The following is a 6,000-nucleotide window of genomic DNA, read 5'->3' on the forward strand; positions in this document are numbered from 1 at the left end:
TTGCTTTGGCAGAAACTTAAACACCTGAGTTAAATCAACACAACCTTTTCATATTCAGTAAACCTGTGCATGTTGTGTTCATAAAACACGATTGAAACATGTTCAGATGGAGTAAGTTGAGCTCTTGGAATATTTTAATCCTTCACAATTCTGTCAGTTTATTTCAACACTATTCAATAACTTTTATGCATGTATGCCAACAATGTAGGAAATACAGGAAAGCTATGATTTCCTGTATTTGAGGCAGAATTCTTTTGTTCTTGCCCTTGACAGGTTAATCCACAATAAATAGCAATAGCATGCATGGGGTGTGTGTGTCGTTGTCTGCCTCTTATAACTCCACTGATTTTCCTGTAGTTTGAAATCTTATGTGGTGTTGTGAATTCTGTGAGTTCAGCAACTAACCACTCTTATTAGATTATATCGTGTCATCTCAATGAGAACAAATTGAGTTGTTGGATTTCGTACAGATCTTTAAAGCCTGAGGCAGTTGTGTTAAATACACGCGAGATGCTTACGTAAATCCAAGGGCTGGCCCCCTTTTTTTTTTTTTTTCAGTGTGTTCCTCCTTCAATTAAATCTCAATCACAAAAATGTGGCGCTCCGAAATAAGGCTCACGCCGTTAATTCATCATTTTCCCTCTGTACCACTGCTCCTTATCAGGCTGTGTGAAGCACAGTAAACAATTCAGTGGAGGCCTTAAGCCATAAACAGACATCACGCACACACATTGTTTTCATAACCAAACTGCCTTAGACCTTGTCCCCTAAATCTACACAAATGCCCTCTGGGTGATATGAAATGTATTTAACCAATAAACAAGCAATGGCTTCGTGTTGTTGCAACAGATTCTGTATTTGGATGTTTGTGTGCAGCATTTTGCGTGTCAGCATAAGCATTTGTTAGTAAAGCATTCTTCATTGCATCAGCGTGTGTGTGTATCACTCTTCATTGCACAAGCATGTGCGTGTGTGTGTGTGTGTGTGTGTGGATCACTTCTCAGTGAATTGAATCAGCATTTCGATTTGTGCACGTGTGTGTGTCATTTCTCACTCAATCAACGAGTGCATATGTGTTCATATGTGTGTTTCTCTTCATTCTGAGTCAGTGTATGTAGATGTGTGTGTTTGTGTGTTTGTGTTCATCACTTTCCTGTTCTGGCGTTCTGGGTAAACCATGGCCTGAAGCGTGCCCTGGGGTCCTGCCCTCCTCCATTTCAGTCTGTTTGCATCCATTGGTGCTGCTGCTCAAAGTTCTGTCCATACTGGTTCTGGCCCCAATTGAGGCAGTGCTTTTCTCCAGTATCCTGCATCTTCTCCTTATTCCACTCCTCCTTAACTTGACCCTTTTGCTTCTGTAGCTCCTTCAGGGTTTGCTCCTGCTGTTGGAGCTTTTTCGTCAGGTTTGGCGACCTCCTGCTCCAGCAAGCTCCGGCCTGATATCAAGTCCTGTGTCTGGGACTCCAAGCCTGACTGATGGGTTTGATTATCAGCCAGCTCCTCCTGAGCCATGCTCAGTTTCTGCTCTGATGCCTTGAGCTCTTACTGAGGGCAGAAACCTCAGAGTCTTTTCCGTACAAGTCAGATTGAAGTCCATTGATGTTTCCCTTGCTTTGCTTCCACGGCCTTCTGCAGCTCTGCTGTTCAGCTCTTCTCAGAGGTCAGCTCCTGGCCGAGCCCCGACACCTGTGCCTGCAGCTTATTTTCTTCTTGTGCTTTTGTCCATTCTGAGGTGCCTCCTGACCTCAGTTACTCCTCCTGTCTCTGGCACGCCCTTTTTGCCGCCCGATCATCCGTGTTGATCTGTCACTGTCCTGTACAGTTTTAATGCAGAGTTGCTAAGGTCAGCATTCTTTTGCTCGGCCTCACTTTTCATCTGGGCTTAATGGGCGTCTCGTCACAGCTCTGTCAGCTGAAGCTATCTGGAAATCTCCCCCGTGTAGTGAAACAGGCCTTGGGTTTAACGCTCTCTGTCTCCGCTGCATGAGATCGTTTTCCTGCAGCAGTGTTGACATTTTCAGGTTGTTGTTGTGGGTCCAGCTGCTGTAGCATTTGGTCAGGGTCACATCAAAGATGGTAGGGGAGAGCAGGAGTCCAGGTCAGCCTCGGCTTTCCGGGCCGACAAAGCAGCCTGTAATCAAGCATAAAGAGAAAAAACAAAAACAAAACAAAAACAGACGAACAGGAAAATGATGTTGTGTTGGCTGTGTTATTCAGAGAGGGGAGAAACAACGGGGCCAGGCCCTGTGTCAGCCTTCTCTCCCCTTTTTTTTGTTTTTTCTCACTATATAATCAACTCATAACCCACCAAGTTGACAGGACAACACAGGTACATGTTAAAATTCATAAGCTCATGTTTAAAAACCCAAAAAGGAATTTTCTTTCATTCAGTAATCACTTGTATTAATCAATCAGCAGAAAACATGTCACAATTTGAATCTTTTAACCACTAAATCTGTCGTGTCATCACTGGTTGGTCAGACCAGTGTCTTTTTTTTTTTTTTAAGTTAAGTTGTTGTCCTGCAACCCAGAGAGTTTATTTGTTAGTAGTGGATAAACTTTATCATTCAACAACAGGTGTATGTTAAGTTTCGCTGCTTTAACCTTGCTGGAAAATCTTCACGTGTTCATGAATGTAAGCTGTTTCTTCATTGCGTGTGTGTGTGTGTTGGTAGGTGGGTTATTTTAACTTTTTTCTCAAACAAGGCATTCCTCTAACACGTGCCTTTCTTATATGTTTCTTTGGTTGTGTGTGTGTGTTTTTATTTTGTTTCCCAAATTTTGATTTCCCACCTTAAATAACAGCATTCCATGTCTACAGCCAGGAGTTAGAGCTTGCTTGTGAGATTCAGGGACACATGGTGCCAATAACAATTCAGCCAAAAACTTGCCTGAAAATTTCCCGTGATGGTAACCGATAACTGGAGGAGAAGATGTCCTTTAAGCTTCTTTTCCGGGTGGGGACAAAGACGTCTTATATTTACAATTACTCTCAGGCCTGACAGATTTAGCGCCTACACAATTTTGACAAATTTAAGTTAACGGGTCCAATCGAAGAAAGTCCAACTTTTTTGTGATCAATTAACCAGTATCTGTCCAACAGTTTCTGGCCTCATCTCTAAAGTCCCTAACTTAATTTAAAAGTGTCCAACACCCAAGGTCCAACCTTTGCTGCCCAAAAAAGCGCAGATACCGTTCCAAACGGTAAAGTGGTCCAACCACTAGTTATTCTGGAGTACCCCAAGCTCCACAGTGACCAACTGACTATCCCTCAAAGAGGACAGGGCCTAGGCGTCCGCGGCCTTGGCAAGCATTACCTCTGAGCACTGCGCTTCTTAGCGGTCCAACCGCCATTCTATAATAATTTATAATACTTTGAAACAACAGTCAACACCCCAAAACAAGTGTATGACTGACGCAGGTCCAACCTGTCTGACCAATGGGGACTCTAACCCACAAAATGACCAATTCCCTATCAAACTAAATTCACTCAGCAGTCCAACTGCTTTAACTTCAATCAGCAGTCCAACTGCTTTAAATACTCAGTACTGTCACTTTCTTTTTTTTTTTTTTTTTCTTTAGTTCCTTAGGGTAGTCACCAGCAGACATTCCAGACTCTGGCTGCCTAGTTGACTTTCTAATACGTTTACCATCCTGTTATAGGTCAGTGAAAAGTGTTTTTTATTCCCATTGATAGTCTTTTGTTAATTGTTTTTCATGCAGAATTCATGAAAGTAGATGTTTAAGATAGACATTAACTGACGTTATAGACACTTTTATTTTCTGGGACCATGACTCATACAGACACACCTGTTTTCAAGTGAAAGAAAACACCACCCCGTCTCTGTCTGTGACTGTGTCATTTGCAAAGGTATTTGGCTATGCAGAGTGAAACACTCTGAAATGAGGGAGTGTGCAACCTACGCAAATGTGTATGTGTGCAGTCTTCAAAAAAATGCAGCGGCATCTTTTAACTTTACTTTAACACTTAGTTTCACTTTAGCTTTTTGTATCTTATAACTATTGTCTTCTCCGGAACTCACAGAGGGAGCCACCACAGCACAAGCATAAGTAGCTCACCAGCCTGTTGTTTGTGGTACTATCCCTTGATGACAGTAAACAGCTCTTCGCTAACTGGTAGGTGAAACACTTTAAACCCAGTCAACTGAAGCACTATTTTCTCAACCAGTCTGAAACATATGACTCTATCCTATGATTTCTGACCCACTTCAACCAGCCCCTGTACAGAACACAACAATTCACTGCCAGAATCCTCATGCATACTTATAATTGCTTCAGCCAGCTAACATGCATGTAATGATCTAACCTGGTACAAAGGACGAAGAAAGGAGATTTTACTGGACTTTGAATGTGTGGTTGTTTTGCCAGACATGCTCATCCACTTTAAGCTTATAGAGAGGCAACAGTAGTTAAATAATCACTTCTCTGAATACACAAAAGATCAAACTTTGAAGCAGATGTGCTATAGCAGTGGAAGATCATACGGGGTAATGCTCCTGTCAGCTAAAAACAAGAATCTGAGGCTACAAGCAATATGTGCTCACCAAAACTGGACAGCACAAGACTGGTGATACTGGTGTAGGGGATACGTTCTAGGCCTGAGTATTATAGCTCAGTATTGTTGCTAACCATGCCTTTCCCATTGCTGTCCATCCTTGTGCCATCAAGTTTTGTAGCTTGTGGTTGTTATTTTATTGTGTATTGTTGTTTAGTTTAAAAATTAATAGATGTGAGTGTATTTATCGATCAATTAATTAATCAAATAATTAATTGCTTTTATTTCTGCTGGGCTCCTTATGGGAGGTCAGCATGAGAACAGAAAACAAAGAGAGCACACACATATCCACATCACAACACCATAAACCACATGATAAGCAACTGGGGTGGGTAAGGGGGTGAGAGGTGGTATTTCAGTTGTTCATTTCTCTGTCACTGATTTGCATAGGTTGCTGCTTCCCACCTTTTTGTTGTTAAACTGGTCCCGATTTCAGTTCTCGAATCTCCCCTTGATTGCACACCTAGAAGGGTTTCCTATACAGTGTTAATAGTGTAAACTGATTTTATTTTGCCAGATGAATTACTGAATTATTGAATGGACTGGTTCCTATACAGCACTTTTGTACCCAGTTTTTCTACTGCACTTATACCAGGAAAATACAGGAACAGGAACAAACGTATTGCATGCAAGGGTTTATCACAGTGTAGAAAATTTCATTACTGTCACTTTCAACGTTTCATTATCATTACTTCAGCTTCAGTTCTCATGAGATTTTTTCATCAAAATCAAAACAGGCCTTCACCAGTAATTTCAGTGAGTAGACTTTAATTTTATCATGTCCAATTTGGCACACTTTGGAAATAGATTCAACAGGTAGTGCCTTACCTTTGTATAAGCCGGCTTATGCCCACTCCCGTCAGACCACTGGCTTGTGCCTGTCCGTTCAACAACCTCGGACCGTCCAAACCTCCAACTTCCACCCCAATACCACAGGACGAGCCCCCAAACTGTTACGGATTCAAATATTGGGGATGGATACAAGAGGAAAAACCAAAATAACAACACTGGTCCGGCCGGGTTGAGTCAAACGATGATTTTAATGATCACACGCGTGGGAGATGGACACCGTAGGCAGACAGCATCAGATCTCAAAATGGTGGAGCATTGATCAAACTCTTATAGCCTTTAGTGGCCCCCACCTTATCATACAAGCCTAAACATTCACATGCTTTCTCTCACACGGCGCCTAAGCTACGACCTTGGCTCCCTGTTTATCTGCTCCTACTGAGATGGGGCAGAAAACTCCAGTATGTTCTGTTCTCTTCTAATCAGACAAACAAGGCGATGACTTTCTGCGAACAGTATTTCTTATAACTCAGCAGTATAATGCATCATAAAACAATATCATTCATTCACAATAAATCAGCAGTCTAATGTAATGCAAATCAGTTTAACAAATGCAATAATTATCACCTTCTTCT

At 41.9% G+C, this 6,000-nt stretch overlaps 1 protein-coding gene across 2 annotated transcripts in view; it reads right to left on the reverse strand.

The window, feature by feature from the left end:
• Positions 1 to 5,749, reverse strand: part of pax2a (paired box 2a) — a 131,872-nt gene extending 126,123 nt beyond the window's left edge. For both annotated transcript variants that reach the window (XM_086259409.1, XM_086259408.1), the window contains exon 1: positions 5,405 to 5,749. The gene's annotated coding sequence lies outside the window, so the exon portion shown is untranslated. The remainder of the gene's footprint in view (positions 1 to 5,404) is intronic.
• Between the last annotated feature and the right edge of the window lie 251 nt (positions 5,750 to 6,000).

This window comes from Aulonocara sp. 'chitande type north' Nkhata Bay, linkage group LG13 (assembly GCF_057382095.1).
Source record: "Aulonocara sp. 'chitande type north' Nkhata Bay isolate Kocher_YH1m ecotype deep benthic linkage group LG13, A_spYH_male_GT1.1, whole genome shotgun sequence".
Classification (NCBI taxonomy): Eukaryota; Metazoa; Chordata; class Actinopteri; order Cichliformes; family Cichlidae; genus Aulonocara; species Aulonocara sp. 'chitande type north' Nkhata Bay.